This window comes from Lissotriton vulgaris, chromosome 8 (genome assembly GCF_964263255.1).
Source record: "Lissotriton vulgaris chromosome 8, aLisVul1.2, whole genome shotgun sequence".
Lineage (NCBI taxonomy): Eukaryota > Metazoa > Chordata > Amphibia > Caudata > Salamandridae > Lissotriton > Lissotriton vulgaris.
Window position 1 is genome coordinate 1,462,702,051 of NC_141696.1, and position 13,384 is coordinate 1,462,715,434.

The window sequence follows — 13,384 nt, forward strand, 5'->3', positions numbered from 1 at the left end:
TCACTATTTCGCTGTTAAAATGAGTTCCTCTGTCCGATTCCAAAGAGGATGACACCCCAAACCTCGGTATTAACTCTCTAAGTAACAATTTTGCTACTGTAAGTGTATCGCACCTACGTGTAGGGTAAGCTTCAACCCATCTAGAAAATATGCAGACAATCACTAAAACGTATCTGAGTCTATTGCATTTAGGCATTTCTATGAAGTCAAGCTGCATTCTATTGAAAGGCCCCCCAGACCTCCCAATGTGACTCAATGTGACTGGTGTTCTCTTTCCCACGTTTAGTTGCTGACAGATTGCACATCGCTGACACACTGCTTCTGCCGCTACTCTAAACTTTGGATTGAACCATGTTTGTCTGAATACTCTCACCATAGCATCTCTACCTATGTGTGCTGATCCATGCAATTTCCTTGCCATTGGACTAACAAGTTCATTTGGTAAAACTGCTCTCCCATCTGCAGAGATCCAAAAGTTCATCTCACTTCTAGTACAACCCGCTGTTTCCCAACTCTTTTTCTCATCATCTGGTGCATTTTCCTGAACACTCCTTAGCTCATAACACGTATCTACAGTATCTAACAACATTGTCAATTCCGTTCTTTCTTGGATTCCCCCCACTTTTACATCAGTGTGAGAATATCCCTGTTCTGCGCAGTAACGCGCTACCTCATCCGCATAGCGGTTGCCTTGTGACACAAAATCTACATTTTTCGTATGCGCAGCACATTTAACAACTGCAATGGCTGTCGGGCCTTGCAATGCCTCTAACAAAAGTCTCACGAATTCTCCATTCCTAATGGGAGAACCCGAGGAGGTCATGTAACCTCTCTGAGACCATAACTGCCCGTAATCATGAACTACCCCGAAACCATACTGGCTATCGGTGTATATGGTGACTCGAAGTTTGTCGCCTGCTAAACAAGCACGCGTCAAAGCAACAATTTCAGCTACCTGAGCGGAGTGTACTCCTTCCAGGCAAGCGGCTTCTATTACTCTCGTAATTGTGCAAACTGCATAAGCTGCTCTCAGCTGACCGATATCGTCTCTTACACATGAACCATCAACAAAGAATATTTCATCGGGGTCCGTCAATGGCTCATCTACGATATCAGGTCTCGGTTTGGTGCATAGTTCAGTCACATCAAGGCAGTCATGATCTGTACAAATTTCATCATCAATCTCATTTGGAAGTGGCATCAAAGTTGCAGGATTCAAGACGGAGCATCTCTTTAGGGTCACATTCTCGGCAGCCAGTATGACTTGCTCGTAGCGTGTGAGCCTGCTATTCGTCAGATGCTGAGTCTTAGTCCTGGTCATTAACAATTCTACAGAATGCGGTACGTACACCACTAACTGATGTCCCATTACCACGCTTTCAGAACGTTCAATGCTGACACCCGTTGCAGCTACGGATTTGAGACATCCGGGCAACGCTGCGGCTACTGGATCTAATGTAGCCGAAAAATACGCAACTGGCCTACGCGCATCTCCATGTATCTGGGCCAAAACTGCTAAAGCGCAACCCTCTCTTTTGCAGCAGTAAAGCAAAAATGGTTTTGTGTAATCAGGCATTCCTAAAGCCGGGGCACGACATAAGTCCTCCCTCAGCTGCAAAAACGCCATCAAACAATCTTTGTCCCATGGTACCGGATCACTTACTCCTTTGTGCGTCAGTTGTAGTAAAGGTTTTGCCTTCAGTGAGAAGTTAGCTATCCACTGCCGACAATAACCGACCATGCCTAGAAACATCCTGACTTCTCTTTGTGTTGTAGGCGCGTTCATTTTCATGATCGCCTCTATTCTGTCTGGAGACACCTTCCGTTTTCCCTTTTCAATCCTATGGCCCAAGTATTGCACTTCAGTCATACAATACTGCAATTTACTTGGAGACACCTTGTGTCCGTTCTCGGCCAAGTGATTTAGTAAGGTAATGGTGTCTACTCTGCAAGCTTCCTCAGTTTCTGACGCAACTAGGAGGTCGTCTATGTACTGGACTAGAACCGAATTCTTGGGCAGTACTAGACTTTCAAGATTTCTCTTCAGTAGCTGGTTAAAAATCGATGGGCTTTCTGTATACCCCTGAGGGATACGACACCATGTTAAGACGCGATCTTCCAGCTTAAAAGCGAAAAGATACTGGCTCTCTTCATCTAAAGGAATCGAAAAGAAAGCCTGGCATAAGTCTATCACGGTAAACCATTCAGCTTGGAACGGTATCTGAAATAATATTACTGATGGATTCGGTACCACTGGACAACATGAGACAACAATATTATTAATCTTTCGAAGATCCTGCACTATTCTGTATTTTCCACTAGGTTTCTGCAAACCCATAATCGGGGAGTTACATGGACTACCCACGATCTCCTTCAGTATTCCCCGTTTAATCATGGATTCGATCACAGGCTTTATTCCTGCAATCGTCTCCGGTGTCAACTTGTATTGTGGTGTTCTTGGATATTCGGCATTGGGTCTTACCAAGATCTTTACTGGTTCTACCCCTTTGATCAGTCCTATTTCCTCTCCAGTAAAATCCCACACCTCAGCTGACACTTGCTCCCTCAAATCCTGTGGAAGCTCCTCCACTGTTAAGGTAGGATATAGTTCCACGCACTCCTGCGAGTTTACAACCTTAAAATCGGCATCCTCATCATTGGTCTGCACTTCTACTCCTTCAGGTGTGCAATGTATTGTGCAATTCAGTTTACACAACAGATCTCTTCCTAGCAAACACACAGGGCTAGAATCACAGATCACAAACTGATGTTCGTCACTGTAATTCCCTATCTTTACTGACACTGGTTCGGTCAGAGGATTCGTCATCCTCTTGTTTGCGACTCCTACCACCTGAATCGTCTCTCCCGATATTGGTAGACCTGGGACTACCGCTGATCTCAGCGTGGATCGAGTGGCCCCCGTATCCACCAAAAAGGTTGTAGGACATCCAGCCACTTCAGCCTCTACGTATGGTCCTCTCTGATCTACTTCCAGGGCTGCTCCTAGAGTACAGTCCTCCTCCCTATTCACTCGTTGCCCTGTAAGAGGATCAACGTAGTAGCATTCTTCTCCTCCTACGAAAAATGGCATTTGTCTATAGGTTTTCCCTCCATTTGTAATGCGAGGTGGTTGAGGAAACGGGGCTCGAGGAGTCTGAGTCCCCCCTTTGATAAACTTTCCCTTCGGGACTGTGGCTCCCTTAACCACGTTGTTCTGTACCTCTTCCTCCTCTTGTTCTAATTCCCCTGTCTCAACATTGTAAGGACACTCGCGTCGCCAATGTCCCACCTCATTACACTGATGGCACCTCGTTGTCTTTTTCAGTGTCGCAATATCCATTCTCGGTCTCTGTCTTTCCTCTTCATCTCTGCTCTGATTATTCTGCTTCTTTACTTGCGTTCCTGTTCCCTGTTGCCGCTGTCCACCCTTTCCAGCTGCTTGCATTTGTACCAGCATTAGTTTTTCCTTGAGTTTCTTTGCCTTCGAATCTATTTCATCGCTACAGTACCTTGCATACCTTAGAATCTCATCTAAAGGTTTGTTCTGCCAACAGATCAAATGCTGCTGAATCATTAGGCTTATGTCTGGTCTCAATCCTAAAACAAACTTTGACACAAACTGTCCTATGTCTTTAGGATCCATTACGTCCAGCCCACTGTACTGTTTAAATGCTTTCAGTAATCTCTCATAGAACTCGTGAACTGTCTCTTTAGGCTCCTGAGTTGTTCGATCTATCTTAACCCAGTCTATGTCCTGCACTGGCACTTTCTCTTTTAGCCATGTTATTACTCTTTCGTATTTTTCCATGACTCTATCTGATGGACCATTTGTCTGGGTATCTCTCGGAGGCTCACAAGTGGGCCATTCAATACTAAGTTTGCATGCCGTCCACAAATCTCCGGGTACTACGATATCGAACAATGTGTTCAAATCGATCCACAGCACCTCAGAGATCTTCACGAACCTCTCTACCTGCTTGTACCACTCTACAGGGTTCTCTCTAAGTTTCGGGAAAGAATTAGTGAATGCTGCTAAATCCCCCCTACTCCAGGGCACATGAACGTAGTTTCCGTTCGCGATTTCTCGCAAAGGGAAAGCTTCCATTCGCATTAGGTCTGTATCCTGGGACTTCACAATTGTACTTCTTCTGACAGATCCCCTCTTAGACCATTTTTCCTCCCATCTATCCAGATCTTTCCATATCCTGATACACATGATCAGTTCCCTTATGTGTACTCTTAGGCCAATCGTTCTACGTTCATCTAGATCTCGATCTGTGCAATTTAGCCTATGATTGGGCTGTAAAGCTTTAGTTCGTGACATGTCTATCATATACTTTTCCGCTAATTCAGATAGTTTTTCATGAGCTGCCCTTGCTTTCCGAGTAACATCCTTGGATAAAAACAATATTTCATCTGGTGCGTACAGTTCCAACCTCTCTATTGCCACTGTGCCGTCTATTATTTCGTCCAAGTCTGATTTTAAACTCATTACATCAATCCGTCTTGCTTTTATTTCAGCTCTCAGTATGTCAGTCCTAGGTGGTTCGCTCACACCCCTCTCACCTCCACTATGCGCCCTACGCCTAAACACAGGTGAGTTATGAGGAGTTTTCCTTCCATCTCTTTGTTCCCACCTCTCTAGATCCCAAGCCTTCCCATCTTCCCGTGGGGTGTGGTGGAACAATGCTCCATCCCCCATCCCTACATTCCGTCTTTTCGGCTCGGTTTCTCCAGATACGAGATAGGATCCACCGTTCTGTTCAAAACCACTGTAACTCGCTTGCTGTCTGGTGTCGCTCAATAAACGATAAGGTCCTTCATGGCCCTCCATGCTCCCATGATCTCGTTCTTGATCACCAGAAGTATGGCGAGACGTTCCGCGACTCCCTATATTCTCATGACTTCGTTCGCGATCACCGGATGCATGGCGAGACCCTTCGCGACTCTCCATGTTCCCATGATTCCAATGTTGCACCGTTTCACCCGGGGTATGGTGAGTGCATCTGAAAGTATTCCGGTACTCCTGCGTCCTTCGTTCCCCCTCACTAAAGGTGACGCGAGGCACTACGCCACACCCTGCACTCTTGTCGTCGCACATTTGCCTATTGCCACTGATAGTAGGACAATTATTTCCTCTGCTTTCCTGGCTCCCTCTCTCCCACTCCGGGCTGCTTTCGCCAGCTCCACAATGAGAGAGGATCTTATTATCCTGAGATCTCCACTCTGCTCCTGTTTCTAAACTTTTATTCCAAATCTCTTCAGCAGTATCCCATTCTTTCAGGTATTCCCTTAATTCCTTATAGGATTTCGGTTTTGGTCCCCTTAAGTCCATTGGCCCTCTTTGACCCCCCTGTTCTACCCAGGGACCTGTTGCGGCATCTAATGGGGTACTCCGACTCATCGGTGCTAGTATCTGCCTCTGAGGATTTATCATGGTATTCCTATTCTCCATCTCTGCCCGTTCCCTGTCCCATTGTGCCTGTTCCTCCTGCTGGACCCCTTCTGGGTTGTAGATTGACACAATAGGGCCTATGGTAACAGGTACCTGTAAAGCGTCTGGCATTTGGTACGACCTTGCATGTTGCGTTTCTGGCACCTTCTGGACCACGAATCTTCCCACTACTCCCTGTTCGGAACTAGATTGAGGTATTTCCTCACCTTTCTTGGTATCCCACTCTGTTACTGGGATCGATTTATATTCCCCCCATCTAGCTCCGTCCCCTTGCTGTAGTATGGGACTTGCTGTTTCGCTGTTGTACGGAGGTGGTCTATCTGTTAATAGCCTCTCTATCAGATCCTCCTCCGTCTCGCTTTCTCATCTTCCTCTAGAGGTTTCTTTTCTCCCGTGGCTTCTATCATTGTGAACAGTTTGTCCGCTTCTATCTTTTGCACTCTCCACTTCTTAGCTTCCTCATCCCATTTGGCATCCTGTACTGCCTTTACTGATCGTCTCACTCTTTCTTGGCGTCTCTTTACGCTCTTTTCGTGTGCTGCTCTAAACCATGCACTAAGGGCTTCAAACTGTGTTGGCCTCGGTAGAGGTCTTGTTGCAAGCATTACCGCTTTCAGTTCGTTCAACACGTCTAGCTTAAACGTTCCGAATCTTGGAAAGGTCAGTTCCTTATTCCCTTCAGTTAGCTTATTCCACTCGGAGATCCATAATATCGAGTGTAAGCCTACATTTACTGCCATATGATAAGCTGGTGTGCCTTCTGGTGGAGCTTCTTCTCCGGCAAATACGTTTCTTCTATTCCTCCTAAAGATTGCTCTTAAACTCTTAAAACACTTCATTTTTTTTTTTGATAATCTACGATTTTCTCTTATTAATTCTCTTCCTTGCTTACGTCCTAATGACAACCACCAATCCCTGTGCGGCTCTCGCTAATCAGCCTATCCCAGTGCGGTTCTACGCCAACCGACCAATCTCAGCGCGGCTCTACGCTGACGTCACTCGTCCCCTCTGCAGCAGTTCCCCTCCTTTCTCAGCTCGTCTCGCGGTCTTGCATGCGTTTCATTCATACACCGAAAAATGACTACTTCCGTCCAAGCGATCACTTTTCTCTGACTGTACGGCCACAGTCTAACTGTAATTGCTACCTTAACTGGCGAAACGTCTTCCCTCTGACAATCAGACGCTTGCCTCAACTGATAGGTTACTTACACACAGTAAACGTACGACCAGCGTCCGTTACTCATACACTCACTCTTACGCTCCCCCTATCATCGGTCCGTCGGGCGATCAATGGTACCTCATGACCCCCTTTCAATGGTAGTCAAATTACTCTGGGTGTTCGATACACCCGAACCACTTAAGTCCTTCCCTGGAGCTTAAGATTTCATCCGGTTGCGCGCGCTCACAACCTTCCCCCAATCACACTACAGGCATTCAACTCCGCTTGACATTACAACACAGGTACAACATAAAACACCGCAATCTTACAACGCATGACCCTTATACTCACTCTCGACCGACTCTGCTGCTTTTCTCTCGACACACCGTCAGCACCGTCTTCGGCTGGGATTCTTCTTCTGGTCGTCGATGACTAGGGACCTTGGGGTAAACTAACCTGACCTAGGTTGTCTTCCTCAAGAAGAAAACCATCCTCTGCTACCAACTGCGGGGAATGAGATTTTAATATCAATTTATGATCAATTTAATAACTTATCTCATTCATAAATTTTGGATCGCTTGTTATCTGTCATTGAGTAAAAGACAAACCCCGCATAGGTTAGATAAACCCCATAAACTGACACCACTCTGAAGAACCACTTACAACTGATAAAGTTTAAAAGGTTTAATATAAAATTAAGAAAAGTTGCATATACAATCCTCTCAGGATTAAATTCAACAAATATACAGGAACTAGAAGGAAGATATATTCCCTAAAGAACCTCAGTCTACAAACGAATACAATTAAAGTCAGTTCAAGAATCAGCAAATTAAAAAGCATCGATATGAAGTGGTTCCTTTGCGTCATCTACAGAAAGAGAAAAAATAAGCAAGTTAAATCTGTCCCTACTCTATACTAAGTGACATCCCTACTTCGCAAGTTCCTAACCTAAAAAGGTGTCAGCAGTTTGACTCCCAAAGAAGTTCAAACTCTCTTAGCCTCTAAAGGTAACTTAAATTTAAGAAGCAGTACCCTCGCTGCCTACCCATCCGCTCTCTAAGGGTCCTCGGCCTACTGCTCTCTTGCGCTCTGATCTCTCTCTCTGGACATCTGCTCATGCCATCTGCGCTATCTTATCCCCGGGGTGCTGTCCCTAAAATACACAATCACAGTGTGGGTGGAACGCCCCTTCGACGCCCACCACGGACTTTCCCCGTGAGGTCATCTTCTAGCCTTTTTCATTGCTTCGTCTCTTTCCGTCATCTGTTAAGTTGACCCTTCTTCTTAGACGCCATCTTCGTCTTCTTGTCGGTGACTTCATTTGACATTTCAGATCAAAAGTCTATAACCTCAGCAGAACTTTAATCTTTATGACTATGTATATAACCTTTCTTGGTCCTGTGAATGGTCATTTCAAAACAAGACTCAAATTCCAAGCGTCTCATCTCACGTTTAGGCAATAAACTTCGTCCGACGTTGTCACCTTAAATCTAACAAGAACTAGACTCCTTGGCTCTCACGTTCACAGCAAGGCTATTCACGACTCCTGTGAGCCCACTAAATTACAAACAGCGGACTACACTCCTGCGAACCCTTGGTCAGTCAGGTTAAAATCACAAATGACCTAAACTCTTCTAACATTCCTACAAACTTCTTCTACACAGTATAACTTCTAACACACATTTATATACAATCGCATTTAGCAAATCCTTTACGTATAAATGAATACATTGTAGATAGAATATAAATTACATAGAGTATAACTTTATATTCTCATTTGTTACATCGCCGTGTATGCTCTCTGCACATTTCTCCATGTTACATTTCACGCCGTTTCTCCATTTAAAGTTACACATGTACATGAATTCTACTTTGCACGTTCTACATTTCGTAAGCATTTCTACACATTTCTATATTAGCCCATTATGCATACGGGCCTTCTAAATCTAACGTATGTTCAAGAGTAAATACAGTTACATTTCCTATATTACTTTTGTTACATCTGTTAACTTTATGCTATAAGCGTCCACTTCACGTTACGATATACATTTCATTCCTACGTTTATGCTATATACTTCTAAATATGGCTCGGATATACGTTTTATTCAAATTGCGCTCTCTCACATGCATAGTACACTATGCATGAGGCATGGCCTGCATTTTTTACATTTTCCTGGGCAGACCTAACCATCTGAGTTGTGCTGCACTGGGACTCACACCTCTAGCATCTCCTGCGACTAAGCCTTTATGCTCGACCCTGTCACCAAACGGTGAGTCATAGACATCTATGGAAGCTTTGCTGCACCTTTGTCTAGCATTAACAGTCTTCTGGTCTGAATGTACAGAGCTGTCCATCACCCAAGTCCCGCCCACCAGCTCCCCGCAGAAGTCCTGTCTGCAGCAGGTACAAGTGATTGATTCTGCGGAAGATATTCTTTTATAAATCTATTCCTGGGATTACAGAAAAAGCCTGCAATTCTTTGTCGAAATCTTAAGTATTGAAACCTAGATCTGAAACCTAAGACGCCTTGGAGCCACGGCAGCATCTATCTCCAAGAAACACACGGGCAGGCTTCATATTCAGAGATTTATGGGAAATCTGTCAAAAACGAAATTGAGCGAAGGAATGAAATCAAAGGCAAAAGAAGTGACAGATGTCGCTGAGATTGAACTGTAGAATGATAACATCGCCTCAAGTAGGGGAAATCATCGAACAAATAAACCCTTTTCTCTGCACAAAAGCTCTGTCCAATTTCTGACCTTAAATAAAAAATACAGATACAGGCAGCCGGAGCTGAGCATGTAACCGGAGTCCTGGGAAATTAACCGCAAAATATTAGGCTTACATCTAGAAAGTAGAGCTTTCTGATTTGCTAAGTTGTGCCCTACATTTTTAATAATTCAAATGGAAGCTTTACATTCTATTCTTTGTGTTCATTGGGCAGCCATCTGACTTTTTGAACCTTAAACATTGCGATTCCTGTCATGCGGAGATGGGAGCACTGATACACGTATGAATACTTTGAAATCGTTGGTGTTCAACATAAGCCAGACAGGGCCTGATCCATGTCAGATTTTCCGTATCGCCACACAAGGTAGATTTACCTACTGTGGGCCCGATTCACAGAATGAATTTAAGACTCAATCCTAAACTTACTACTATTTTGGTATTCACAGAATGCACTTACTACTTTTGGCATTCACAGAATGAACTTAATACTTTTGGTATTCACAGAAGTTAGGATTTGGTCTTCAGTTTGTCTTAAGACAAACTTAAAACAGACTTAAGACAGACTTAGGTTAGGATTTTGTCTTAAGTCTGTCTTAAGTCTGTCCTAACTGTGTCTTATGTTTGTCTTAAGACAAACTTAAGACAAAATCCTAGCTTCTGTGAATACCAAAAGTAGTAAGTTCATTCTGTGAATGCCAAAAGTAATAAGTGCATTCTGTGAATACCAAAATAGTAGTAAGTTTAGGATTAAGTCTTCAATTCATTATGTGAATCGGGCCCTGTGATTCTAAATGGATCTTATTTTTATATTCGAGGGTTATCCTGAATCTCTGGCCTGGATCTGGACTTCTTGTACCTAGACTAGGCCACTTTACTTTAAATAATGTCCTTACTGCGGATTACATTTTGCACCACAACAGGTTCACACTTGTATACACCGCACCGAGGGGACATACATGAGTTGCCCTGTACAAAGGGCACAGTGCAGGCAAATGCGGTACTGGTGGTACTGGAGGACATTTCTGCTCCTGCACTGAGCAATTACAAGCTAGAGGTCACGAATGGGGAATAACGTGTGGGTCCAGGAATACTTGAGCTGTTTGCAGCATGTTTTCACCTTTTCTGCAAATTGTTTCTACATGCTTTAGGTAGGTGCAATATATGTGCAGAGACACACGTGATATTACTAGGTTTAAGTTTACATCCAGTAAAATATAGCATTTGTATTTTGTTCCTTCTGCCTTGCTGTGCTCAGCAGGGCCGTGTGGGGTACAGGGTTCAGGGGGTATGCCGCACAGTCGTAATTGTAACAGTGTGGCTGATAATTATAGCAACATGCTTCATTGTAGCTCAAAGGTGTGAGAAGTTGGCCTGGTATATGATGTTCACTATTCTAGTGAGCACCTTGCACCAGTCCAAACAACCCTCATGTTGATGGTTGTAAAGTCAACCTTATAGACCAGCTATCCTAGTGGTAGCATGGACAAAGCAGTCTTAGGCTAAACTCAAGAGGGCATGTGAAGCCAGCTGTTTTACCAGATGTAACCCCAATTGAAAGGACACTACACAGGATATATATAAAATATATATGTATTTATTTCTAGACAATCCCTCTGAACTCTTGATGATGTCAGAGGCACAAGCACATAACAAGATACTTAATTAAAATACAATAAGGTGCACAAAATACAATAGAGTCCTAGGGGCACGCTAAACCATATACTAAAATAGTGGTATAAGTTCCACTGCTCGAAAAAGGAATAGGCCTAGGGCCTAGTGAATCACTGGGGCTACGCTGTACTACCAAGGGATAGGAAGCAGGAGGCCCACGGGAGGCGTGTGCAGAGTCTTTACTCACACGCAAGTTACCATAGAGAATGAATGGAAACGAAAGAGTTAGAAACTAGTTCTTTTAGGGCACTTCTGACTGGACTCAATGAAAGTTCCTTGAAACCGAGACAGTTGGATAGTCAATACCCACAGGAGCACCAAAGTACTCGCGTTACCTCACCCACAGGAAGCGGGTGCATAGGTGTTGTAGGAGAGTAGGGTCTGCAATCCTATGATCACCCAGATTTTTTTGCTTTTGTTTCACTGGTTTACGACTTTCTCTGGCTGTGGGCCTGCCAATCAAGGATGAAGAGTACCTGAAAGCAGAGGGGACAGAAACCAGGAAGGAACCAGGCGATGTTGTGAAGCAATCGGGTGATGTTGTGAAGCTTGTCTCTGCAGCCACGTGGACCAGGAGGCGTCGACGATGACAAGGAGTCAGGCACGGACTGTCCTACAAAGGCTCTCGCTGTCAGCGGTGTCGGCTTCCGGATTGGATTTAACAAGCCTTGGCAAAGGCAACCCACGCAGGAATCAAAGCTGGCTTCTAATCAGACCAACACGGTCTGATGGGCTGCTTCTTTTCAGGGAAGCAGGGGCCAGTCTGGAGCAACCAGACCAGTGGTGTAAATTCAAACGTTCGTCGCCAAGATGGCCACTAGCCAACGGGCAAGTGACCAGGCAGACGCGTCGAGCAGGAAAATGCAGAAGAGCCCTACGCAGAACTCGTGGAGTGTGCAGGGCTGATCTTCGGTGCAGATGATGCTCGGGGCTGGGGCTTCCTAATCACCAATGCACAGCTTCGAGGATGCCTCAGAAGCTGCACGGTTAGCAAGTCGATGACTTTTCAAGATGGCCAGTCCCACGTCTCGCGTTACGTCTACGGGTCTCAGCTTTGCTGGGGCTATAGATCGGGCTGAAGGAAGTCTGGAAGTCTGGTTCTTGTCAGGCTCTGTGCTCGGGCTCCGGCTGGAGCATCGACAAAGCAAGCCGTTGATCGCTGGATGATGTCTGCTTGTGCAGGGTGGTCACTCCTTGACCACAAGGGAGATTCTTCAGTCATCTTCTTTCAAAGTAGATCGTCGAAGGTCCAGAGTTTCGTTTCAGAGTTTCAGTCAGGATAAATCTAATGTCTTGGGACTCAGCTCCTACCTATATACCAAATCTAGGGGCTGGATTACCTGCTAGGTATCTCCTATGGGTGGTGTTGGACTTGGCCCTTCTGGCAGGTTCACCCCTGAACTTTTTGCCTGGTACTATTAAATAATTATAGTGATTGCTGGTCTTTGAGCACTTGGACACTGTGGCGCAGTGTAAAGTGCGTGCGCTCCCTTAGTGCATGTGTGACTTTGGCCTGCCCTCCCATAGGAATGCATGTGGAATGTGTGTGTCCCTGGTAGTTCCTGATGCGTGGAAGTGCATATGCAAGTTTGGTATGTGGGGACTCGTGTGATTAAATGCTGCGCAATGATATATACGGCATGATTGTGTCTAGTGTGGAAGTGCCACTTCTAGAAGTTGGCATGTTTGTGTAATTTGTGTCTGGCTTGTGATTGGCTCGAGCTGGCTGGTGAGCCTGGCCCCATGAGTCATGAGGGGTCTTCCCCGGTGGTGAGAGTTGAGATTAGCATGTGCGATGTGAGGGAGTGGTGCACCTGAATATGGCTTGGCTTTCCCCACACACTGCTGGCTTCACCCCCTGTGGTGCGTCTAATGTCCCTAGCCTGGCCAGTGAAAGAAAAGGGTGGTTGAGCACATCACAGTGCTCCAAAACCAGCTGTGACTGGTTTTTCCCCCACCCTGCACCATGAGACATAGGAATTTACTGTATAAAAAGGGGCTGTGTCTCCTTACAAAATGTTCTTGTTTCCAACTCGAATCTACCAGGGGCATGCTGCTGCTGGGGCCCAGGGGAGGGCTTGCCTCCTTTGGCCTTGCCCAGCCCCTGGACTGCTGATATCCTGGACTCCTGAAGGACTTTGTTGCTGACTTTTGGGCCACTTGCGCCTGGGAGCGTTTCCTTTTGGCCCCTATCTCTGGAGAACGCTTTATTTTACCTTAGCGCTAGGAGCGCTCCTACTTTATTTTGCCACTAGAGCTTGGGAGCGCTACATTTTCTCTCCAGCGCCTGGGGACGCTTGATGTGCCGTTTTAATCCTCTGATGGGTGCCCACCCCGCCAGGGACCCTGCCGACAAATATTGACCATT